This window comes from Nansenia antarctica (genome assembly GCF_963989245.1).
Source record: "Nansenia antarctica genome assembly, chromosome: 2".
NCBI lineage: Eukaryota > Metazoa > Chordata > Actinopteri > Argentiniformes > Microstomatidae > Nansenia > Nansenia antarctica.
Window position 1 is genome coordinate 64,210,905 of NC_137675.1, and position 26,438 is coordinate 64,237,342.

Genomic DNA, 26,438 nt, shown 5'->3' on the forward strand with positions numbered 1-26,438 from the left:
TTGCTTGTATGATTCAAAGTCTCTGTAACACACAGTTTAAAGTCAGAGAGTGGGATGAACATGTTAAGTTTCAACTTTTTCTGATGTACATTCCACATTGATGGAGCATTGTAACAGAATGCAGTTTTACCAAATTCAGATGTTGCACGTGGTGCGCATGCGTATCCCAAGTGCATGGTTTTTCCATGCATTTGGATGTTCATGATTTCTTGTTGTTGTTGTTAAATGAATACCACTATATGATCACACAAGTGAAGATTTATGTAGTCTACACATTTTGTATTTTTGTTTTATATTATTGTTATAATTTGTGTAGTATGAGTGACTACTATATGTCTCAGTTCATCCTTAACCACTGATGCGAATTTAGCTCGATGACCCTGCAAGTCCCGTGTCCAGAATTTGATGCACTGTTTTCTACAGAATAAATGAACGTGAGCCATCCAGCTGAGAGTGATTCATGCAAAGATACACCCCGTCACATTGGTGCCGTGACCCGGATATTATAGGGTCATGGTTCAGAACAAGGAACTAAGATATCAATACGCCCCCTAGAACTAAAAACAGGTAAGAAAGATTCACTGTGACAAACCGGGGATGAATGCAGGGAATAACTTTGTCTTTTTTTTCTTTCTTTTTTTACAGGAACGTAATTGCTGTTTATATACAGTATAGCAAAGACCCATTTGTACACCCGTAAACACATTTCTTAACCATACATTTTGAACAACTTTAAAATCAAAACTAAGAAACATGAATAACCAAGGTTTTACAAATGACATTCCCTGACCTCCTTGCCTGGGGTTACTGCTAAAAAGAAACCTTTCTCTAAAAAAAAAAATCTTTCTCCATTACAGTGTGCCCAGTTTTCACAGTTCAATTCAAAATCTGTACATACATTGGAGTTTCGGTCGTTCTTATATATGGGATTAGAATATGTACATACATACGGAAGGGTTACAACTTGTACCACACGGCAACCTTAGAAAATCGGATTTATTCCTAGCAATTTTTGTAGATTCATGGGAAATAGAAACAACTTCAAGAATAAAGTATAATAATAGTTTGTCATTCATTCAAAAAAATATACATTAGCTTCTGCATCTGTTGCACCACTCTATAGGACGGTATTGGGGGGCCCTTCCAGGGGCTTTGTGTGACAACTTTTAAAACAGCTTATTCCAGTCTCTGGTTGCCTCCATGAGGTGCCTCTGACCGTGCCCTATCCAGTCCTCTTGGTTGTTGAAGAGTCGGCCACAGAACCAGCAGTCGAACATGGCCAGACGCTCCACGCCGCTCGATAAAGTGTTCACAACCTCGTATTTTTTCCTGCTCGTTTTTCTTAACTTAAGTTTTAAAATGAACCTCTCTCTGACGTTGCTCTCTGACGGCCAAAGTATCAGACCGCTGCTGTGTGTTGTTTTTGTTGACGGACATCTCTCAGGAGGGAGTCCAGTCTGGCTAAGGCCATAGAGGGCTTGGACCGTTTTTGGGGACAGCGCCACCTTGGTAACAGCACCTTTGTACCTTCTGACTGACCTCATGATATTGGCCACTTCAGGAATGTCAGTGTCAGGATGGTTGAGCACCACAACTGGCTGATTGCGACGCGGGCACTTGATCTCCTGTAGCGAGCTGAACGGGGATAGTCTCAGTGTCCTCTCCGCATCTTTGGGTACAGGCTCCCATAGCGAGGGACCCTCTTTCTCAGTCGACACTTTGCTCGAGAGCCTCTTAGATTTAGGCGGGGTTCTGGGATCTCGTCGAACAATGCTTTCCTGCGCCTCTTCCTTTGGCTTGGTGGCCGACTCGGCTTTAGGGCTAGGGAGGATCCCTTCAGCGCCTCTATGCCCTCTTGCTCTCTGGCTCTGACAGATTGGGGGGACAACAGAGTGGACAGCCTTGAAGACGTGACAGGTCTGTGGGCAGCGTTTTGGATGGGGATGCATTTTGTCATTCCAGTAGTGACAGATGGGTTTGATGACATCAGAAAATAAGGTGTCTGCATGGAACTAGTGGCTAAGTAAATAGGCGTATTGGCTGAGGAGTGAGCACCACCAGTGAGAAACCCACTACCATTAGCAGTTCTGACTATCTTGTACACAACTTTACTTCCTCTACCATCGTTGGCTTGGCCTTTCGGATTCGCAGCCTTGCTGTCCTGACTATTCAGAAGTATCCCCGACTTAGCCGGAGAGATATATCTATGGAGGAAAGCTTGTCGTCCAGTGTGCAAAGCTGTGGATTTATCTGCCGAGTTCACAGGCATTGTCAAAACTTGAGAGCTTGGGGCCTGGGAGGTGACTGGCCTCTGGACTAAATAACAAGTCGGCTGAGACGGCTTATCTCATGGAGCGCCGTGTGCCGCGTCTGAAAAGAGCAGAGAGCCTTTAAAGGCCTGTGAAATATGTAGGGGGTTGGCAGGGGGTATTTGTCAGGGATGATGGCCTTGTTTACCGCTCTCAGATCCACACAGAGAGCGGTAAACAAGGCCATCATCCCTGACAGGGGCACATGGGAGAAAAACTGTGTATAGGTCGTCAAGTTCACAAGGGACACTGTGGCTCCAGTGTCTAGGAGGAGCGGCAGAGTGACATCACCAACCATCCACGAGCATGTTTTGAATGGCGCTCGTCCTGAGCTGACATTATGGATGACTGTGGTAGGTGACTGGGAAGCTCTAGCTGGGGCAGACCTGCAGACCTTGTGAAAGTGGTTTAGTCTCCCGCAGTTGGAGCAGGTTTTACCACGGGCTGGGCATGTCTGAGCTCTTGAATTGTGTGCAGAAGAGCCACAATTCCCACACGGCTGGTGTGGCTGGTCGCGTGACCGAGAGGCCAGTAAAACGCTCTCCCCGCCGCTGGCTGTACTCACGTGGAGGAGGGGCACCTGTAGGCTGTGCTCGCCCGCTGCCGGTGAGCTGGGAGAGGCTGAAAAACTAACCGCACATTCCAAGGCTGTTTCAACCTGGACCGCTATGTTCAGAGCTGCTGATAATGTAAGTTCATCATTTTCCAGCAACAGTTTTTCCCTAATCTTGTCACAGTTCGTGTGTAAGATGAGTTGGTCTCTTATCATTTCGTTCTGTAATGTCCCGAACTTGCATAAGCTCGCCAAACCCCGCAGATCAGCCACATACTGTGTCACTGTCTCACCTGTACGTTGGTGTCTTCGTCTGAATATGACGCGGCGGAGAAGAGTTCAATAATTGTTGTATTGTTGTATTGTTCTTCCCATGATGGATGTATGTTTATCTTGTAGATAGTAATAGTTATTTGTCTGTATTATCTTGTAGATAGTACTATTTTTTTTTTTTTTTTTTTTTTTGTCTGTCTTACATGTAACGATGAATTGAAAATCAAGGACCCCAATTGAAATAAGCCAGTGGCTTTCTTGGGTTTTTATCCTTTTAGATGACCTTGTATGTAATATGTACTTCCATGTACCTACTTCTGCAAATCTTCTAATAAAGTTTTCAATCAATCAATTTTCAATAACGGAGACTGATACTCAGAGCTTCAAGTCGGAGCGTACTCCATTTATTCAACATCGTAACATAACACGGCACTGTAGTGAAGTCCAAACTGTCGTAAAACTACAGACGTAACAATTTTCTCGGCTGATAACAACATCGTTAATTTTATTACGAGTCACGTTCACTTCGCATGAATTACACTAGGCAGTGCGGCTCACATGCCTGTAATAACTCCGCATAACCAGTAGGTAATGTGCGTACGCAAGGTGAATACACGACGTAGAGCTACGATCGTTTCCACGGTCAAATTGACTCACGTTGAAATTCTATTCTATAAATCACTACGTTGACGTGGTTTTCTACGTACGACACGGGTAAGATCAAAATCTTGATCTAAGCACTTTCTATAAATGAGGCCCCTTGACATGTGGCCAGCCGGAGTCCGATCTGAACCTTGTAATCATTAGACGCCGGCTCTACCTCCTGTGCCACAGCCGACCCAAAAAACCATAGTATTCATAATTTGTGCTTCTTACATAATTTTTTGGTGCACACATTTCTTTGTGCATACATTTCTTTGTGCATACATTTCAGTTTGTATAATTCTTTCCTGTAATATGTGGCATCCAGGTAGAAATAAGCATTTTGTGTTTACGGTCTCTGTTGTATATGTAACAAGTATGTGCACTGCTCTGAGAAATTAAGGGAACACTTCAAGGATATGCCCCCCCAGACCATCACTGACACACCAAAGCGGTCATGCTGGATGATGTTGCAGGCAGCATAACGTTCACCACGGCGTCTCCAGACTCTTGTCACATATGTCACATATGCTCAGTGTGAACCTGCTCTCATTTGTGATGAGAACGGGGCGCCGATGGCGAACCTGACAATTCTGGTGTTCTCTGGCAAATGCCAATCGAGCTGCACGGTGCTGGGCTGTGAGCACACTAGTCCCACTAGAGGACGTCGGGCCCTCATGCCTCCCTCATGGAGTCTGTTTCTGACAGTTGGTACCTTAACTGTACATAGCTCATAACTATATACCTCTAACTACCGTACTTGCCATACTGTACCTATCACTATCACTGTCATGTTTTTATAGTATCACTATTTGCACTTCTGGTTAGATGCTAAACTGTGTTTCATTGTCTGGTACTTGTACTCTGCAATGACAATAAAGTTGAATCTAATCTAATCTAATCTAATTACAGTGAGGCAGCGGAACACACACACACACCCCCCCCCCACCCCTCCATATCTCTATCTATCGCACATTACTCTCTTCTCACTCACCTTTCTCTTTTTCTTTTTTTTCCATGCTCTTTTGAGGGTTGGGATAAGGATGTTAAAAGGATGTTAGTAAGGATGTTGAAAAACCAAACAAAAAAGAAATGCAGACTGCTCTACTCTTTATTCTGAGAATTAGATAACAGACACGGTCTCATAGATTCTCCAATATGGAAACACAATTTAATTTGTTAGTTATTACAATCATAATTCATCGACAGTTAAGAAACTACGATATCGTGCCTGACGCGAGATCCAACCATATTATCCAGTGGGCGTTCAGATGTAACATGTTCTATACTGTTCCGTCTTTACACAGTGCAAACTTGTATTCACTGATGATGTCAATCAGTTCACAACATCTCAGAAGGTGAAGCCCTGTAACCTTGGCTGAAGGTCAAAGGTCAAAGAGGAACAATAGAGGTTAGAGAGGATGTGTTTGGGTGACAATAGTCGTCAGCCATCATGGCTGGATCGACTTTAAAACCTGTGACCTTGTTGACTGTTTCTGCCGTATCATCACAGAAGATGTGTGTGTGGGTGGGTGCATGTGAGTGTGTGCATGTGGGTGTGTGTGAGTGTATGTGCATGTGCATGTGCATGTGTGTATGTATGTGTGTGTGTGTGTGTGTGTGTGTGTGTGTGTGTGTGTGTGTGTGTGTGTGTGTGTGTGTGTGTGTGTGTGTAGCGTTTGGAGCCTATACTGAATCTCTGGCTGGCTGCTCTCATGGAGATTTGGCCACTGTCTCAGGGGAAATGTGCATATTATGCCCTTACAAATTCTTCAATGTAAAGTTGAATTGTCCATTTGTAATAACTGCAACGTAAACAGTGGCACGTGTATATTAGAGACTGGTGTCTATTTCCATAGGAAATCATTATTACTTAACTACAGGTACCCATATAAGTGGTCAATCATACATATTACAGTAACTCATCCATAAATGCAACATGTACCCCCTCTACCCCTATCTGGTCTAGCCTCTACCTCTAAAATGACCTAATTCACTGCGTGACTGGCAGTGAATTTTGAATCCTTGCCGTCAACAAGAAGGAAATATACCGTAGTTACATTTATTCAATTATCTCCAGATTTCTGAAGTGCTGTTTCCGCTGTCCTTCCCGCCCTGACAGGGGGCGTGTGGCTTGTCGCCAGAGGCCGCTGGTCCGGCTAAGTGGATTGTAACTCTGACGTGAAGGAGTGTCTCTATAACAGCCTCAGAGTCTGAAGGATGTGGAGGGAGTTATACAACACTTTGGGCCGGTTTCACAGACAAGGCTTAAGACTAATCCTAGACTAAAAAGCATTGTCAATGGAGATTTTACATTCAAAGTGTGTGATTTAGTCCAGGACTTGTCTTGAGCCTTGTCTGTGAAACCGGCCCTTTGTTTGCGAAGGTTTCCAGCTACGTGCTACATGCTCAAGCTTCTAAACCCAATAAGGCGTTATGGAACAGCTATCATTTGCATGGTAGGGACTTGTGAGAAGATAGATACAGTAGTTTATATACCTACCTAATATATAATATACCTATAACGTTTGAATAGGCATCAACCACTCCATCCATCCTATCATCCAGTGTGCTCCTCTCATCGATAGGAACTCTAACCTTGTGGCCCTGAGGAACACAGGTTGTGGTTGTGGCCCTGAGGAACACAGAAGGTGAAGGTGAGAAAATAATATAATTCTTTCACCATCACCGCCGTGTCCTTCTTTGATGAAAAGAGACAATAGGTCAACACGTTTTCGGTGGGATAAGTGTATGTCTTTTCTGCTGCCTTCAAACCACCACACTCACACACACACACACACACACACACACACACACACCACAGACAGACTTGAGAAACACTAACACACACACACACACACACACACACGTACACACGTACACCCAGTCCCCTGGTGTTTCCCTGCGTTGGCGTCTGACCCCTGATCTTTTCTTTATTCATGCATTCGTTATTTCTCCTCTGGCTAATAGTGGTAACTATCCTCCTAACGAGATCTTACTATTCCCACGCCGGTCCTACACACAACCACACAACCTGTTGTAATATGAGAACTAACACTCATTTAGAAAAAGCTCAATCTGAATTTCTAATTGTGTGATTTATTCCCGAAGAACAACATCTTTTAAATGTCACTGCATTTATTGTGTTCAAAATTCATGTATTGTTAAGCGAACCTGTTCGATAGATCGTTGACTGTCTCTCTCCTAATCTCATGGGGCTGTGACACCACGTCATTGTGCTGCAGGTATGAGGTCAGGGTGGATATTGTTCTTTTAGGTCTGTCTTCATGGCTCCCCGTGACTTCTTCCCTGCAGCCCCATCACGTTGGTTGCCTGGCATACAGATGGGCTGGTTTAGTGGTAACACTCATTCATATTCAGGTGATATTTGCGTTGTCTTTGCTGTAAAGGACTGATAGATACTCTGCCTCGCGTTGCCGTAAACAAAATGGAATATTTCTGATGCAGCTCCTGACTCTTTTTGAAGATGCTCTCTCTCTCTCTTTCTCTCTCTCTCTCTCTCTTTCTCTCCCTCTCTCCCTGTCTGTCTTGTCTGTTTGTATCTCTGTCTCTGTCTCTCTATCTGTCTGTATCTCTTGCTCACTTCATCCATCATATGGATGTTTTAGACTGCCATTGTGTCATAGCATGTCAAATACGCATATCACACACCAGTGGTGGCTGGTGGAGGTAGAAATCGGAGGATGGGCTCATTGTAATGCATGGAACGGACACACGTGTTTGATACCACTCCTCACTCCTTTCAGTACAATGGGCCGTCCTTGGATTTCTATGTCCACCAGCCTCCACACGCCAGTCACACACTTTTCTAATGGAAATTTCTCCGTTCTAGTCTGAGGTTGCTGTCTCATGGGGGTCCCAGGGAAAATGATTTGACATGAATGATCAAGATTCAAGATTGCTTTATTGTCTGTCACAGAGTGACAGAAATTCTCCTTTGACAGGCTTTGTGCAGTTCATGAATCCGGTTTCCACATTAAAAACACACATAGGTCACACATACAATAAAAACAGACAGATATAACAGTGTTTATAAAATGTAGTGCCTATTTAAGTCCAGTCATTTAAAAATAATAGTAAAAAAAAAAAAACATCTTCAATGTTTTCCCCTAAAAGTAATTATTTCATAGATATATGAGGCTGGTGGTGGGGTAGAAATCTGAGGTATTTGATAACGTTCCTCATTCCAGGAAATGCCATCACGTCCGGAAGCAGTGTTGAGATAAATGAACTCAGTTGGCCTCCACTCTTCCGCCAGTCTTATTGTTCTTCTCCTCATGCATTACCACACCATTACCACAATTCTACTGAAACAAATTTCCTTCCACTCTTGAAACAGTTCACACAATCTGCCTATATCCCTGATTGCACTAATCAGGGCCTACTGGCACTCCATCAGTCAGGATATGAAACTATTTCATAGATTCACTGAATATAACATGTGTTATAAGCTACTGCATGTTTTGTGAGAAGGAATTGTGTGAAAATGAACTTGATCGAATGGACTAGCCTACTATCTGACTATATGACAAGGGCAGCCAGTGACAACTGTCCGTCATGTTTAATCCATTTGGGACAGAGAGAGTCAGTCAGAGTTATGTGTCTACAGGTGAGTCATCGGATGATATCAGGTTGGACATCGAAGCGGTGGAGGGGAAGGGGTGTGATGACGTATGGAGCGGAGCATAATCGGCATCAGTGTTCGGCGACTCGTATAAATAACGGAAAGTCCGAGAGGCGGGAAGAAGCGCTCTCTCCCAGACTCCGCCGTGCGACAGGTAGGGCTTTTCAACTTAAGAGTTTATCCGTTGCTTGAAAAAGACTTCTATTTGATAAATTTTCGTTAAATGATGGCCTCTTTCGTTCATCGGGAACGACCGACTTGTTTGAGAAGCCTAGTATTTTTAAAATTGTGATTATTTTTTGCCTCACATGATATCTGATAGTTTTTATCATGGTGCTGCTCGATGGACATTTCTTCTGCAGCTGGTTTATGTGTTATAATAGTGAAATAGAAACACATAAAACAAAGGCTTTGTTACAAAATGCGTTCTTGCACTCTATCTAGAGCGTATACCAAGTGCAGTAGCAAGAACACATTTTGGAACTTTCTGACTGCAACAAACGAATGTAGGCTATAATATAGTATAAATAATAGAGTAATATTTTATTTGGGCAGGATAGATACACAATACTTAAAATTATTTTAAGATGGTTATCATTAAATGCTTGCAGATAGTCCACTGCAGATCGATGTGAAGAGACATCCACTGTGCAAGTTCTTTTGGCTACCTCCAATGGATTTTGCTTCATGATTTGGTCTCAAAGTAGAATCAATGTTATTTATTTCGTTCTGTTATTTATGGTAATTAACGAAACTTGTGAAGAGGGACGCTGCGCAGCGCCGGGGGTCTGCTGTGACACAGGTAAGAGGGAGAGCATATTCTCTCCTATGTGTCTGTTTTAGAGCAATCGTCTGTTTGCTTCTTGGACATCACTAAAAGTGTCTAGTTGAAGTGTGAACTCCACTGTCCCCCCCCCCCACACCAGGGGAAGCTGCTGGAGGTAGTCAGAAATCGGAGAACGGAATGAGGAATGATACCAGTGGTATCAGTACCATGTTTGATACAATTCCCTATTCAACTCCATGCATTACAATGAGCATGTCCTCAGATATCTACCTCCACCAGCCCCCCCTGCTCCACACTCCCTACCTCTTGATACCACACAAGCATCACCCTCTCTCCCCCATGTAACCTGCCCTTGTCTCTGCTCGTACACTGGTTGGTAACACACACTCCAGGCTATCCCACTCCTCTACTGCCTTCAAACCACTTCACCCACCAACACACACACACACATACACACTCCAGGCTATAGGCCAGAGCTACAAATCATGCTGTATAAATATGTGTGATTAATGTATTTTATATTTCTGCAGAGGGCTGTACACTGGACCCAGACTGCCTTGGTGATAGTAAACATTGGCCTGCTGAAGAGCAGAAGGAAACCCTTGGAGCTTCAGCGGGGGATATGCTGCTGCGAATGCTCCACGCCACCAACAGGGGGCGACCTCAGTAATGAAAATTAACCACTGTCCCTGCCTGACATGAGAACCCAATTCACTATACACATCCATACAAACGTTACTGCTGCAAAAAAATAAATAAATGCCACAGACACACAGCTGGAGGAAGTGAGTGAGTAAACTATAAGCTCTAAAATGTATGTTTAAAGTGATTAAGTTGTCTTAATGCTTCAGTTCAAATATGCATCGTACAATCCACTGGATATGGAAAGAATGGAATGTAAATATGTAGCAAATAAATCTTTACTTGCACTATTGAAGTGTGTGTGTTTCCTAGGTCACATAAAAAAAGAACTGACATGTGGATTCAGTGTGTTCAGCTATTCTATGCCTAAGAAGGACACGTGGATGCAGAAGAATGACCCACAAGCACTCAAGGGATTGTGATATAAAACAGTACCTTTATATTCCTTAATAAAACATTCCTTATAAACTAAACAGATATAAAACACTGCCCAGGTTTAACATTTAACATTCCTGTAAACAAAGCATTCCGACAGCTTCCGCCAGTTTCTCTTTCGTATCCTCCGCATCTGAAAAAAGTGACCAACAGTCTGAACATTAACTGCAAACTTCTGCTTCACAGTCAGGGAGGGAGGGAGGTTCTTCAAGTCTTCATCGAAGCAGCGCAACCTTTCATGGCTGAGGAGAGGGAGAGACAACTGCTTACGGGGCCCTACTACTTAATAATAATAATAATAATAATAATAAGTAAAACATTTCATAACTTAAGGAAGACTTCCTAAAATGGAGGTCTGTGGTTGTAGGTCGGCTGTACCTTGTGTTGCTGTAGTTGCTGTTGCTGTTGTTGTTGTTGTTGTTGTTGTTGTTGTGTGTTTATGTGTAATGCTATGAAGTCTGCTGGTAAAGACGAGGCCTGTGGAAGTGGTAGCCTGTTGTGTACCTCGTGTTGCTGAAGCTGCTGCTTCCCTGAGAGTCTGTCCCACAGCTGCAGCAGCAGACCTCCAGCCTGGGACTCCAACTCCTACAGGAGGGGAGGGGGGGGGGGGAGGAGAGAGACAGAGAGGTGAGGATGGAGGGAGGGAGGGTAGGATGACTCAGAGAGAAGGAGGGAACAAAGGATGACCCAAAAAGGAGGAGAGTGAGCGAAAACAAGAATGACCCAAGAAAGGGAAAGCGAGATAGAAATAGTAGATAATAATCACAATTATAATAGAAATTGTCCAGAAATGAGGTGAGAGGGATAATGTGACGTGCGTACTAACATCTGTCGCACCTCTCTCTCTCTCTCTCTCTCTCTCTCTCTCTCTCTCTCTCTCTCTCTCTCTCTCTCTCTCTCTCTCTCTCTCTCTCTCTCTCTCTCTCTCTCTCTCTCTCTCTCTCTCTCTCTCTCACCTGTCCGTCTCTGCTGATCTGCACCTTCTTGTTGTCGTTCCAGGGGTTGAGGAGCTGGTGGGCGTACTGGAACGGCAGGCTCTCCTTCCTGATCCACTCCACGCAGAACACCCCCCCCAGCCCAGTGGACCCCCAGTCCTGGCAGCGCTCCTGGCCGATGTCAGACGTCATCCTCGCGTAGCCCTGAGACAAAACAACAACATTTGAGTCTGCGCTCTCGCTCTCTGTCTGATGCACACACAGTTGTGTGTTGTGTGTGTGTTTCTCTCTCTGACAGTCTCTCAAACACACACCTATAAAGTACATGACAACCCCAGACTTTCTAAAGCCTCTTTCACACATAGTTCCCTGTAATTTCCATGGAATCCCAAGCTTTGTCGACCGGGCATTAATACATGTGGGACGGAGGTATGATATGTGGCAGATAAGGGTGTGTGGCGGTCTCGCGCGCCTGTCTCGTTCCAGCGCGTCAACTCGTATTACCAGTGCTTACCATCACCATGTTCGCTCGCCAACTAAAGCACTTGATTACTGTTGATATAAACATACTATACTAGTCCATAAGCACAGTATGGGAGAACTTGGTGATAAGCATAATACGAGTTATACATATGCGCTCTGCGCTGCGGGCTATGCGCGATGCAAGATAACTGAGAGGAGACGGTGTGTGTGCACTGCTTCTATATCATAAGATGTACATTTGAAGTACAAGTAAGCTAGCTAAGTAAGTAATCTAGCTAACTATGCCTGCTGGTTGCGCGATGCAGGACAGCTGTGAAAGGAGACTGACCAGGCAATGTTCAGGCTTCCGTTCAGACATACCATGACACGGTACTTTCCATGGAATTATACATGGTCTCGACCAGGGTAATTGCCCGAGCGGATTTCCCTGGTCAGACGCATTCAGACATACACCGCCACGGGAAATTGCATGGAATCAACTGGGAAGGCTCGTATGTGTGAAAGGGGCTTAATTCAATGCCTTCCAGATCAAATTCCATCCAGGTCACACAATCTACCAGACACTCTCCTCATGTTCTGGAACATGCTGTACCTGGAAGTGTCCCGAGCCCTGGACAGAGAAGACTAGCAGCACCAGGCTGCCCTCCTGGAAAGCTCTGTTGAGTTTGAGCTCGTTGGAGGGAGTGGTGGACCAGATGCCTTTCTGCTGGGAGATGTCGATGTTCCTCAGGTTACAGCTCTTCATGATGAAGTAACGCACCATTGCACTGCCTTGGCGAGGGGAGAGGGGCTTGGAGCACTAGAGGGTGGGGGGGCCCCGGGTGGAGACGAGGGATGGAAGAAAGGGGAGGATGAAGAAGTGAGTGAATGGATGGAGGACAGTTTGTGTGGAAATCATTTTCTGTGTACCTTTCCTGAGGAGGTGAGCTGTTATAGGGATTGGTAAAGACCACAGAGTCTGTGTGTGTGTGTGTGTGTGTGTGTGTGTGTGTGTGTGTGTGTGTGTGTGTGTGTGTGTGAGTGGGTTGGGTGAGTGAGCATGTGTGTGTGCAGTGTTTCCTCCAGGATATTTCCCATTAGTGGCGCATAAAACGCGTGCACGCGACACCAATCGTGGTGATTTTAGAGGCAATAGATTATTGTTGCCCCGCGCATATTGCTATGAATAGTTCGAAGCTAGGTGCTTGCACGTTAGGTGCGAGAATGCTCGGTTAACCCATTAGCGGGAACATTATATTTGTTTCACAAAATAGGCTGATTTAATTGACCATGAACATCAGAGACAGACATTACGAATGTTCATTTAAAATACTCTATACTGAGCACTGGTATAAGAACATGAACCAGAGAACAGCAGTAAATGCAATAACCCACAGTCGTCGCTGATGATGTTGCATTTTCGATTAGGATAAGGGATTAAAGGCACCGGCGATGGACTAAAAGAGAAATCCGTTTACCGGCTTTTTACACGCACATGAGTTGTTGTAAGACTCATAAATGTTTCATTTCCACGGCAAAACAAACAATACACAACGAGGGTTTAGTACTACCACCGCATGATACAGCTGCATGCATGTCATAAACTCGTGTAGAACAGCTGAGGAGTCTGAATATGTTTTCAACAAGGCAACAACTCTGCTTCTCACTCCAATTTTAAACTCTGAGAGCGCTGGAGCGCACACTGGGCCCGACGTCATAGAGAAACCGAGTCATTTGATTGGACGAGAGGCATTCCACCAGTGCTGATCGGATTTCCTGAGTGAATTTACGAACGCAGCCAGTTTTGAAAGCGCGTCGCCTCGCGCCGCGCGCCTGTTGAGAGATTCAGTCTCGATTGCAGTGCGAACACAAACGACGAGGTTAATTGCAACATTGTAACATATTGTAAATAACTACCCCTAAATCGTAACGAAATGTTGGTCTGGAAGCGGCCTAAATCTAGCTTCAATCTGCTTTTTTTCTGTTCTCCGGTCATAATAACTCGCTGCCTTTCTGCGCAGCCTGAATCAAAGTGGACTGTCTGAATGGTGGCGGAGGAAATTCTTTGGTGGCGGCCCGCCACGAATAAATGCATATAGAGGAAACACTGGTGTGTGTGTGTGTGTGTACCTTGCCAGAGGAGGTTAGCCGTTATGGGGGCTGATAAAGACTACAGAGTCTGTGTGTGTGTGTGTGTGTGTGTGTGTGTGTGTGTGTGTGTGTGTGTGTGTGTGAGTGAGTGGGTGGGTGGTTGGGTGGGGTGAGTGAGTGAGTGAGTGTGTGTGTGTGTGTGTGTGTGTGTGAGTGGGTGGGTGGGGTGAGTGAGTGAGTGAGTGAGTGAGTGAGCGTGTGTGGGTGTGTGTGTATGTGTGTATGTGTGTACCTTTCCTGAGGAGGTGGGCGAGGGGCTGTTACAGGAGTCAGTGGACTTGGTGGAGGAGTGGTCGTCTGACGAGCGTTTGGAGTGAAGCAAGGGCTTGTCTCTGCTGTGGGAGGGTTTAGGCTGGAGGAGGGCTGGGGACAGCCTGGAGGACCTGGGGGGGGGGGGGGGGTTCAATCGACAGTTCAATCGTTTTTAGACTAGGATCTATTCATACAACAAGGGACACAACACTGTGGCATTTCGAAGAGAGAGCCTCAGCCAACGTTGGACCCGGAAACACGTCACGACTTAACAACCGAATAGCCATGTGTGTTTGAGGTCAGGCACAGAGTGAAACCTTGAAGAAGGAGGCAGCTTGGTTGAATCACTCATTAGCATCATGGGGAATCACTCATTAGCATCATGGGGAATCACTCATTAGCATGGGAGTGAGTACGCAACTCTCTTTCTATCGGTTGACGTCCAGCCTATTTGTGGTTGTGTGTGTCTCAGGTCAAGTCTCCTGTTATAGGGAGCTGCTGCCATTCAAACAACTACATTTAGACGACTAGACCATCTTCCTCGTTATTCCTTTCCTCACAATATATATATATATATATATATATATATATGTTTTTATATTATCATTGGAGACGACAGAGATAAAACATTCAATTCACAGTTGCTCAACGTTCTTTTATCTCTTAACGTTAAGATGTGTTGCTGGCTACCTGTCCGTGCCATGTGGGTGTGTGGGTGCGGGGGAGTCGTCCAGCAGGTCGGCGGTGTCGTTGGAGGCGGGGGTCCGCCTGCTGTTGCTGCTCCTCGAGGAGGCGGCGGTCTGGGGGGGCTCCTCAGAGGACATGAAGCGCGGCCGCTGGCCGATGCCAGTGGGCTGCTGGAGGCCTGACGACTGCTCCTCCGCACCCAACACCTGGGACAAAAGAACACAATGACTGGACATTATTCTATTCTTTTGTTAAATATGTTTTAGGGCATTTCGGCTTTATTGGGATAGAGACACGTAGAGATTGACAGGAAGGATGGGTGAGAGAGAGAGAGAGAGAGAGAGAGAGAGAGAGAGAGAGAGAGAGGAGGATTACATGCAGGATATGTCGACGGCCGGAATCGAACCGAGGACCCTGCGATGATATGGCATGCGTGTTAGTGTGCTACGCCACTTACACACCTCTATTATATTTGTAACATCTTTTTTCATCTTGCTGTAACCAAATGGGGCAATAAAGACATTCTGAATTTGAATCTTGAATTCATGTCATTCATGTCAAGGGGGCATTGAGAGAATTAAAAGTGCACTGTATGCTGTTTATACAACTTGAACGTTCACACCTACAAACGTACTGTCCAAACGTGACGCGGTCTGGTCAATTAGTCCGCAAGTCGCTGCGACACAATCGCTAATCAACTAACACAGCTTGTTTTGTGAGACTGCTAACAATGTAAAGTAGTGTTATAATTTACTAGGTAGCAGTGGGGATTACTCACCGAATCCATTGCATTGCAGTATTTTGGCTTGACTAGTGAGTTTGTGTTGTGATTTTCAACAACGCTGAAATGTATTTCCGTGTTTCAAAATAAAATTGGTTGCCGACTTGCAGCCCAAATGACCAAACCGTGTCACAAATATGTGAGACATCCATCCATCCATCCATCCATCCATCCATCCATCCGTCCATCCGTCCATCCAACTATCACCCACCGAGACCAGGGCCCTGATGGTGGTCTCGTCCAGCTGGGACCAGGGCGTGAAGGAAGAGCGGATCCACCTCAGGAACAGACCATGCCACTTCTGTCTCAACTCAAACACCAGGCCTGCCATCTGAGAGAGAGATGGGGGGGGGGAGAGAGAGAGAGGGGGAGGAGAAAGAGAGAGGGGGAGAATAGTTTAATAAAATGTCAGAGAGTGAGAGGCAGAGTGAAAGCTGCTTTTCTGATGAAACACCCAGCTGTCTTCAGGGCCCAGTTGTTCAAAACTTTTAATCTGGATCAGAACGAACCGGATTCTTTTTTTGCTATCCAGGATCAGATCGAGCTGACTGATTTCCCCTATACGACTCAAAATCAGCCAGATAGATCTGATCCTGGATAGCAAAAAAGAAGAATCATTCTGATCCAGATTTAAAGTTTTGAACAACTGGGCCCAGGGGTCAATATGACTCCTTTTTCAGACTGAAGGTTGAACTGCTAGCCCTGCTAGCCCGAGTCCTTTCACTATGGCTGAAAAATGTAGATATACACACACCGCTACAAACAGGTCATGTGAGCGCTGCAAAAACAACACACACACACACACACACACCTCTCTAAACTCATAACATCTCCCTCACCTCTCTGTCGAGTTTGAAGTTGACCCACTCGTCAATCTTCATCTGGGCCAGGTGAGATGTGGAGCGGTCCTCCTCCTCGCTGTCGCTGCTCTCGTTCACCTCCTCATCTACACAGAGAGAGCAGCGGTAGTGATGGTTACCGGCACATGTATTACCTCATGTATTAGTGGTGGTTACCAGCACATGTATTCCCTAATAGACACGCATTTACATTTTACATTTACATTTTTGGCATTTAGCAGACGCCTTATTCCAAAGCGACTTACAATCAATACATTTGAATACTAAGCATGTGAATCAGCAGTCCACCATTCGTTGCAGGAAGAGTACTCTAGCTCGGGCCCGGGGCCACTGATTATCGCCTTTTATCGCCTTCTACTAAAACTTTTTTTTATTTTTTATTTTTCTGGAGAAACTGAGAAACAGTACAAGGGGGGCAATAGAAGTTCTTAGGGACACAGTAGAGGGGAAAGCGGGTGTCTTTAGGAGACGTAGTGGTGAGGGTCAGAAGATGTCTCAGGAGGAGCAGTTAAGATGTAACCTGAAGAGATGGGTCTTCAGTCTACGGCGGAAGATGGGTAGTGACTCTGCCGTTCTGACAGCCGTTGGGAGCTCATTCCACCAGCGGGGAGCCAGTGTTGTGAAGAGACGTGATCGGGCAGCCCGACTGCTGTGTAGAGGAGGTGGGGCCAGTCGGCCAGCCGAGGTGGAGGAGCGGAGTGAGCGGGCAGGGGTTTGGGGGGTTACCATTTCCTTCAGGTAGGCAGGGGCTGTCCCTTTAGCTGCCTGGTATGCAAGCACCAGGGTCTTGAATCTGATGCGAGCTGCTATCGGGAGCCAGTGCAGGGTGCGAAGGAGAGGGGTGACATGCGAGTATTTGGGGAGGTTGAATACCAGCCGGGCAGCAGCATTCTGGATGAGCTGCAGAGGTCTAATGGCTGAAGCGGGGAGCCCAGCCAGGAGTACATTGCAGTAATCCAGGCGGGAGATGCCTTAATCAAGCAGTAATCAAGAGTTGCGCTGCCTCTCTGGTAAGGAATGGTCGTATCCTTCTGATGTTGTAGAGGAAGAATCTGCAGGAGCGAGCCGTTGCTGCAATGTTCTCCGCACAGGAAAGTCGGTTATCCAGGATCACTCCAAGGTTCTTGGCTGTCAGGGAGGGGGTTACAGTAGAGTTCTCCACTGTGATGGAGAAGTCTTGGAGAGGGCAGGCTTTCCCGGGAATGAAGAGGAGCTCGGTCTTGTTAAGATTGAGCTTGAGATGGTGGTCAGCCATCCAAGTTGAAATGTCAGCGAGACATGCCGAGATACGGGTTGCCACGTGTACATCAGACGGGGGGAAGGACAGGAAGAGTTGAGTGTCGTCTGCGTAGCTGTGGTAGGAGAGCCCATGTGAAGAGATTACCGAGCCAAGAGACTTGGTGTAGAGGGAGAAGAGTAGGGGCCCTAGGACGGAACCCTGGGGTACTCCAGTGGAGAGGGTTCGTGGAGAAGATAGCGATTCTCTCCAGGTCACCTGGTAGGAGCGGCCCGCCAGGTAGGAAGAAAACCAGGAGTGTGCGGTGCCAGAGATGCCCAGGTCTGAGAGGATGGAGAGAAGGATCTGGTGATTGACTGTGTCGAAGGCAGCAGACAGGTCAAGGAGAATGAGAACAGAGGAGAGGGAGGAAGCTTGGGCAGAGTGGAGGGCTTCCGTGACGGCAAGGAGCGCAGTCTCAGTGGAATGCCCAGCCTTGAAGCCGGATTGGTGGGGGTCTAAGTGATCCATCTTCCGGAGATAGTCAGTCAGTTGTTTAGATGCCGCGCGTTCAAGGGTTTTGGAAGGGAAGGAGAGAAGGGATACAGGTCTGTAGTTGTGGACAGATGATGGGTCAAGGGTAGGTTTCTTGAGGAGAGTCTTGACTGGCTATTTTGAAGGCCGCTGGGACAGATCCAGTGGATAGGGAGGAGTTGATTAGGGTGGTAAGGTAAGGAAGGATATCGGCGGAAATGGATTGGAGAAGGGGGGTGGGGATGGGGTCAAGAGGGCATGTGGTTGCCCGCTTTGATGTGATAAGTGTGAGAATCTCATCGGGGGAGAGGGGGGAAAAAGATGACAATCCAGAGATCGAGTGTCGAGGGGAGAGTTTGGAAGGGGTGTTAGCATTGTTAGTGGGAACAGTGTTAGCATTGTTAGTGGGAGGAGGGAGCGGTGGGGGGGCAAAGGTGCTGCTGATGTCGTCCACCTTTTTTTCAAAGTAGGTGACAAAGTCATCGGCGGACAGGGAGGAAGGAGGAGGGGGAGGAGGTGGATTAAGGAGTGAAGAGAAAGTGGAGAACAGTTTTCTAGGATTAGAGGCAGAAGAATGTATTTTTGAATGATAGTAGGATGTTTTAGCAGCTGATGCCGAGGAGGCGTAGTTGGCAAGGAGAGAGTGATAGAGGTTAAGGTCATCAGAAAGGCCAGTTTTTCTCCATTTCCTCTCAGCTGCTCTGAGCTCTAGTCTACAAGCATGTAGCGGTCGATACACGCAAGACTTTCATGAATCGAGGTTACGACAAGCAATCTTAGTCTTTTTTTTTTTTTCTTTTGCTTTATTGTCTGTCACAGAGTGACAGAAATTCTCTTTTGACAGGCTTTGTGCAGTTCATGAATACGGTGTCCACATATATAACAGTGTTTATAAAATGTAGTGCCTATTTAAAAAGTCCAGTCATTTAAAAATAATAGTAAAAAAAACAGTATTATGATTTAAAAAGCTAAAATGTTGTGGTTTAAAAGAAAAACAGTGTGCTTCCTATTTTAAAATGTTCAACCTACCCTTGACCCATCATTTTAAAATAGGAAGCACACTGTTTTTCTTTTAAACCACAACATTTTGCAGTGGGAATGAATGATTTGTTATATGTGTTTTTCCGGGCCAGTGGAGTTCTGTAACGGCGGCCTGATGGAAGTGGCTGAAATGATTGCATTCCAGTCGATTTTATTGGCTATTTCGTTTTAATTTCGTAAATTTTCGTAGCGATAATTGACATACAAAAAGGATGCGCCGTTTTTCATCCGATAAAGAGAGAGAAGTCTAGCTTACCTTTCTGCATGGTGGGCTCCTGAAGGGCGCTAACGGGGAGTTTGGCGCAGCCCCCAAATAGGGCCACCGAGAGGGGAGTGACCGCGGTGCAGCAGCGGATGCTGGCTATCCTATGAGCTCGCGTCATCTCGTCATAGATCAGCCAATCGGTGGGTAGGGACTGGACAGCCACCACCTGGCCATTGGCTGGGGGGATCTGAGGGTTGGGGACAAAACAACAACATGGAGTTCCTACAGTCACACGAGCATACCTTTGTAGAATGCATTGTCAATAGTAATAGTTCATTGTAAATGGTAATGTAAATGGCATTTGTCTCTTTCATGGTGTACTGAGTTGGGGGTAATACTGTTTACGTACTTTGGGACACTTGAGTATTTGCTGAGGATGATGTATAAAGCTTGGTCTTCCACAGAGAGTAGAGAGCCCTATAAAAAGCAACTCTAGCGCTTTCTGCTTCTTTTCCTGCTCTTGAGAACACAGACCTAATTGATTCACAAGCCTCCTACATTATGGGCCAGTTTCCCCTGATTGAACAGGTTAAGCCTAATAATCCGAACACTTTACTAAAAAAAGCATTGTCAATGGAGAATCTTCTATTGAAAGTGTGTTTTTAATCCTAATTTGTAAATTGTTTTTATTTTAGGGTATTTCTGCTTTATTGTGATAGAGACAGTAGAGATTGACAGGAAGGATGGGTGAGAGAGAGAAGGGATGACAAGCAGCATAGGTGGATGGCCAGAATTGAACCAGCGACCCTGCAATTACATGGCATGCACCTTAGTGAGCTACGCCACGCAAACGCCCCAGTGCTAGTTCCTATAACGGGTGTATGGGAATGTGTAGTGTTTGGCGGCCTACCTTTTTGTACTGTGTCTGGCTGAGGACGGAGGTGGGGTGCAGGCGGACCCTCTTCTCCTTGGTCCCGGACAGAGAGCAGGTCTCCCGGTCCACATGGATCAGGTTGGGGTACAGCCCGGCCACCAGGGCTGCCTTCACCACCGGCCAGCTCTCACTGTTCTGGTTGACGTCGCGGATGTCCCCGGGGCCGCACGCCCGCACACACCCTGGAGGAACACACAAGGGAAAACTATCGACTTCCTGTTCATTACGCTTTCGCGCAAGGAAGCCTTTCTTTTGGGTCCTAAATTCTCTGAAAGAACACAACGTTAAGACCAGGAAAAAACATCAAGAGAGGGAGCGGTCCTTGTATGTAATAGTTGACCTTGTATGTAATATGTACTTTCATGTACCTACTTCTGCAAATCTTCTAATAAAGTTTTCAATCAATCAATCAATACAGAGTTACGCTAGTTGAGTAATCTGCTAACGAGAGATAAGATATAAAGACTCCTGACCCTCCCAACCAGAGGTGGTAACGGTCAGGTAAGTCTCACCAGTAGTTCTGAGATATCCATGGTGGCTTATAAATGCTAGACTAGGCTAAGCTCAGTAATGCTAGGCTAAGCTCAGTAATTCTACACTAAGCACAGTAATGCTAGGCTAGGCTAAGCTCAGTAATGCTAACCCAGGCTAAGCTCATAATGCTAGGCCAGGCTAAGATAGGTGTTTAACAGGTAAGTCTCACCTATAGCTCTGAGCTGCCCCAGCAGCTGTGTCCTCATCCCTACGATGATCTCCAAGGTAGCCTGGGACAGGTAGTTCTTCTCACAGAAGGACCTCTCCCAGCCGTCGCCACGGGCCTTCTGCCACGCCTACAACAGAAGACACAGGAAAGGCAGACACATGTCACCTTATTCAATGTGCTGTCTCTATCAGGACAGCTTGAAAAGGTTCCCACTGGAAAGAAATGTTTTGATTGGAGACACAAGAGATAAAAGTCCGTAATGATCTGACGATCAGTGAAAAAGTGGGGTGCGGGGGGGTTGAACCCGTGTTTCCCACATGGAAGACACCACTGCAACCATTAGGCCTAGAGGACATCCTCATGGTCTGAGGGAGATGCTTGAGTTGTACATGTCTCAGGCAGGACTACCTCATCAAAAGAGCATGACTCCAATCCACCTCCGCTACAGCTATATGGCTCTAGTCTGAAACTACAACAACATCAACAAAAAAACAGGCTCCCCTCTGTCCTCACCTGGAAGGCTCGGAGAAGAGCCATGTGGTCGCTGAAGGTGCCTGCGGTGAACTGTTGGCGGCACAGCATGGCGGCCCTCTTCTGGGAGGCCTGGGTGGGCAGCACAAAGGGGTCGCGGTGGGCCAGGGTGCAGGCGATAGTCAGGATGGGGTTCAGACACTTGAGGGCCACGGCACACAGCACCATCTTCCCCAGGTGGGGCTCCACAGGCAGGTCCACCAGGTAGTGACCCAGCTCCGTCAGGTCCTCCCATTGGTCCATGGCATCTATGGTCTGGAGGAGGGGGAGGAAGTCAGTGGCGGTCAATGGAATAGTCTTGTATACCCCCCCCGAACGTCAGGTAATATACTAGTAAATGGCATAACTAAGATCAGATGTTATCTAGGCAGACAGTCTCCTTAAACCTCCATCATTTTTTAAAAACAGAATCGTACCTGTGGAATTAATTAATTCCATCAAACATTGATGGAAAACATAACTGCACACAGAAGTACTGCTTAAATCCGATATGCAGACAACAACAGTGTGGAGTGAGGGGTTGTGGGGGAAGCTAGCGTCTCTTACCTTGAGCATCTGCACAGCGTTTTTAACAATGATGGCGGGGGGAGGCTCAGGTGCTTTGGCCAGGAAGTCAGCGATGGGACAGTTGATGGGAGCCAGCAGTTTGGTGTGGAGACAGAGTTTCTGGAGGAGAGAGAGAAGTCAACCCTACAAATAAAACTATGCCAGTGTGTGTGTTAGTGTGTGTGTGTGTTTTAGTGTGTGTGTGTGTGTGTGTGTGTGTGTGATTGTGTTAGCATGTACGTACCTGCAGGGGCATCCTCAGCAGCTGAGGGACCTGGTACTCCAGCATGTTTTTGAACCTGAGGCGACTGAACAGGTGGTAGCATATCCCCGGCCTGCAACGCCCAGCTCTGAGGAGACATTAGTTTTCAACTAGGGTTTCATAGAAAACATAATGAAACATAATGAGACTTCTGCTGCATTTAAGTGTTGCTCAGGAATGGTGAACTCAGAAAGGTCCCACTAGGAAATTACTATGAGATCTCAATGAAAGGCACTTTTTACATAGACAAATGTTTCAAAGTGCTTCACATCATAAACAATCAAAATATATACGTATATATAAACAATAAATACAATACAAACAAATATGCTCCAACACCAAACCATAGACCCCCCCAAAAAGAGCAGAGGAAAAATAATATATGAGTTTCCCCACTGAGAGCCATCTCAGGAACAACCAATAGGGTGTGATTTCAGGAGTTTCCGAGGAGCACAGAGGAGAACCCACTCCATATCATCATCATGAGTCTTGCAGTGGACGAAATTAATAAAGTATATCAGATTCTGATGGTGAGTCTCTGAACGTCTAGGACTCACCTCCCCTTCCTCTGCAGAGAACTGGCCCTGGAGATCCACACCATCTTGAGCATGGTCACGTGGTTCAGGGCGTCAAAGGACTTCTGTCATGGGGAAACGTCGGGGGAACGTACACATCGTTAACACATTGGTGATTGGTTCATGACTCTGAAATTCTTAAGAACGAGTGCACTCAGTATACTGTTGTTATTGTTGTTGTTACTCTGCCATAGAAACGGCCCGGGGATGGTATAACACAGGGTGTTGTTTTCAAAGTGAATCTCACTGTACCTCTTTGACCTTGCCTGAGTCGATGACAAAGACCACGTCGTTGACTGTGATGCTTGTCTCTGCGATGTTGGTGGACAGAATCTTGAAATAAAGACAAAAACATACACACGGGTGTTAACACTCAGGGTATTCATCTACACCTCGTGCGTTTGTGACAGGGGAGGCTAGTGGAGGTAGAAAATCTGAGGGCTGGCTCATGGCAATGCATGGAACGGAATGAGGAATGGTATGAAACACGTGAAAAAAATTAGGAATGGTATGAAACACATGAAAAGAAACTGCTGACGTACTATTTTGCGGACACCGGTAGGAGTGTTCTTCAAGACTCTCTGGTCTGCGGTCTGCATGTTGGAGTGGAGGGTGAACACCTGGTACCTGATGGACCAGCAACAACATATGTCACGACAGGCTTGAGACTGAAGCAGGTTGAGGTCAGGGGAGGCTGGTGGCCTAATAGATGTGAGTAGTGAGTTGGACTGGTGATCAGAAGGTCAAATCCCACCTGGGAACACCACCACTTGAGTAAGCCACTTAGCTCTAAGTTACTCCAGGGAGAACGTCCCTGTAATCTCTAATTGTTGTTATCGCTTTGGATAAAAATGGTTATAATGTAAAAATAGTGGAGGTGGAAATCACAGGCTCATTGTAATGCTCAGAGTGGGAATGAGGAAAACGTGTTTGATACCATTCCTCATTCCGTTCCATGTGGTACAATGAACCCGTGCTCTGATTTCTACCTCCACCAGCCTCCCCTGGTTGAGGTTAACCCTACACTAGGGATGGACGGTTTCAGGTTTTTGAAACCGAGAAACCGGTTAAACGGGATTTAAAATGACATTGTTGAGCCGCCAATTTCAAATAATGGAGCCCTATTATACTACTACAATACATTCATGTTGAAAACACCAGAAGCACAGTTGCAACACAATTAGATTACTTCATAGTTTGGGACCGTTGCTATTTTTAGAAACCCCGGTTTTCGGTTTGACCGAAAACCCTCACAAAGGTTGGGATTTGTGAGGGTAAACAAATCCTAGTTCTGTGTATTGAATATTGTGTAATTTATTTGGCCATTTTTTGTTGATCTATTGATGTCACTGAAGCTTCCCCCACTCTCTCTAACCTGACTTGCTAAAGTGTTGGGTGTAAATCTACAATCTAGGTGCCTAAACAGGAAACACAGTAACATTGTGAAAACGAGTAGCAAATGACAACAATAACAAAATAACTACGAAACCCAAATAGACTGATGGATAGAAACATTAGCTTCCTTGATATACAGATGATTCAATCATTCAATTGTTGACAGTTGTCAGAATTACTCCTTGTTTAACTGTTTTTACTTTAGCGTGACCCACCGTTAGTGCCATACTAAGGTGCATGTTTTGATGCCATTATTACCTGTGAGAGTGCTCAGAGAATCTTCTGTCGTCGTAGAGGATACGGTCCCTTAGTCCCACGATCTCATCATAGCCAGGCAGGAAGATCAGAACAGCACCTGGAATGGAAGAGCAAACATGGAAAAACTGAATTTTAAAACAAATCAATCAATGTTTAGGCATAGTGTGAAGTTAGTTTGGCCCTTTTATATCATTGTTAAATGGCCTAGCACTGACAAAACAAAAAAGGAAAAAGATATGCATGACTCTAAATTAAGTTCCATTTTGAATAAAGTGTTTCTGGATGCTGTATAGCCCAATTGTTCAATGCATAATCAGTATCATCACTGTGGCTTCAGCCAACCCTTATGAGATAGTGGTGGTGGTGTTGGTGTGCTGGCTAGCTTGTTGCTGGTTCGGGGCCCCTAGCTCAAATCAAATCAAATCAAGTTTTATTTGTATAGCGCATTTCTCACAAGATGTGACTCAATGCGCTTCACATAATGACAGAGCCGCAAGCAGGCAAAGCTAAAAAACCTGTACACTGTGCAGCCAGGAGAATTCCCTTGCAGCCCTCTACTCATAGAGCGACTACTATCAGTTTGCCTACCAGCACACAGCAGTGGCCCCCAAACCCCCCCCCCCCCCAGGGGGGCCCCAGCCGCCCCACACACCCGACCCGCCCCGTCTCTCACCGTCCTCTGAGCTGGTGCAGATTTTGTGCAGCAGGTGCATGATGAGGTCCAGGTCCACCCTCTCGTCGTCGAAGCTGTGGTGGTAGCCCTTCAGCAGCTCCTGGTCCTCGGCACTCAGCTCCGTGGCGGCCGCCGCCTGCACCAGGGACGACTCATCCAGCTTCCCAGCCTCCAGCCACGACCTGGGGGTGGGGGTGGTAGTTGTTTGCATTTTTGTGTTAGTAGTTTTTTATGTCCGTTTCTTTTCCTTGCATTCACATGAGGGTATATCCCGCTCTAATTGGAGTTTGTTTCACATTGCAGAATTAGGTTTGGCTAAATCAGTCATTCTTTGTTAACCTGGCCACAATATGGAATGTTATGTTAAACAGCTCTCACAGGTAGGATTCTAGTAGATCCAATGCGTCAGCCTGCTGGAAGTGCATGGCCCAGTCCAGAGCAGTCCTGAAACAAAACAAGAGGATTGATCAACATCTCACATATCTCTGCATCATCAGGTGTTCCTGAACCAAGGGGCCTGATGGAGGTAGAAATCAGGAGGCCTCATTGTAATGTATGATTTGCACGTGGTTGATAACATTCCTCATTCCATTCCATTCGTTACAATAAGCCTGTCCTCCAATGTTTATCTTCACTAGCCTCCTCTGTCCTGAACAAAAGGCTTTGTAAAATTAAACGAGGACAAAACAAATCACAGTAGTCTGGTAACAGCTTCCCAGAACGTGGGTCGAATACTATTAGAATGTTTTCAAAAATAATTCGAAAATATTGTTGGCTTGAACCTGCCTGGAGTTTGCAATTTTGGAACTACTCAACTGGCTCAATTGTGTGCAGGGAAAACTCAATCAAGCACAGTCAAGTATCTGTACTATTTCAAATACTATTCGAACCCAGGTCCGCTGCCTTACCAGCCGTTGGAGGCCTTGACGTTGACATTGGCTCCCATGCTCAACAGCTGCTCCATCTGACTGAGGAAGCCCCGGCGTGCCGCCGCCATGAGAGGAGTGACACTGGTCCCACTGTGCATGTAGTCCACTGAAGAGGAGGAAGAGGAGGGAGGGTCAGCCTGGGAACTACATTACCCACAATCCCTGTGTTATATTAGTATAACATACATTCATTCAAAGAGGTTTTTGTGTTCATTGGGCAGG

At 46.0% G+C, this 26,438-nt stretch overlaps 1 pseudogene across 1 annotated transcript in view; it reads right to left on the reverse strand.

The window, feature by feature from the left end:
* Positions 1 to 1,166: 1,166 nt before the first annotated feature.
* The window catches only part of LOC308150437 (3'-5' RNA helicase YTHDC2-like), a 30,173-nt pseudogene continuing 4,901 nt past the window's right edge, over positions 1,167 to 26,438 (reverse strand). The window contains exons 11-31 of the transcript in view: positions 26,196 to 26,378; positions 25,666 to 25,731; positions 25,288 to 25,469; positions 24,615 to 24,711; positions 23,504 to 23,588; positions 23,214 to 23,294; positions 22,944 to 23,026; positions 22,369 to 22,474; positions 22,125 to 22,244; positions 21,561 to 21,833; positions 21,048 to 21,174; positions 20,321 to 20,526; positions 19,462 to 19,657; positions 16,394 to 16,500; positions 15,766 to 15,885; positions 14,777 to 14,979; positions 14,067 to 14,217; positions 12,297 to 12,503; positions 11,243 to 11,425; positions 10,791 to 10,871; positions 1,167 to 1,868 (exon numbers count right to left, since the gene is read on the reverse strand). The product of the transcript in view is annotated as a 3'-5' RNA helicase YTHDC2-like (transcript). The remainder of the gene's footprint in view (positions 1,869 to 10,790; positions 10,872 to 11,242; positions 11,426 to 12,296; positions 12,504 to 14,066; positions 14,218 to 14,776; positions 14,980 to 15,765; positions 15,886 to 16,393; positions 16,501 to 19,461; positions 19,658 to 20,320; positions 20,527 to 21,047; positions 21,175 to 21,560; positions 21,834 to 22,124; positions 22,245 to 22,368; positions 22,475 to 22,943; positions 23,027 to 23,213; positions 23,295 to 23,503; positions 23,589 to 24,614; positions 24,712 to 25,287; positions 25,470 to 25,665; positions 25,732 to 26,195; positions 26,379 to 26,438) is intronic.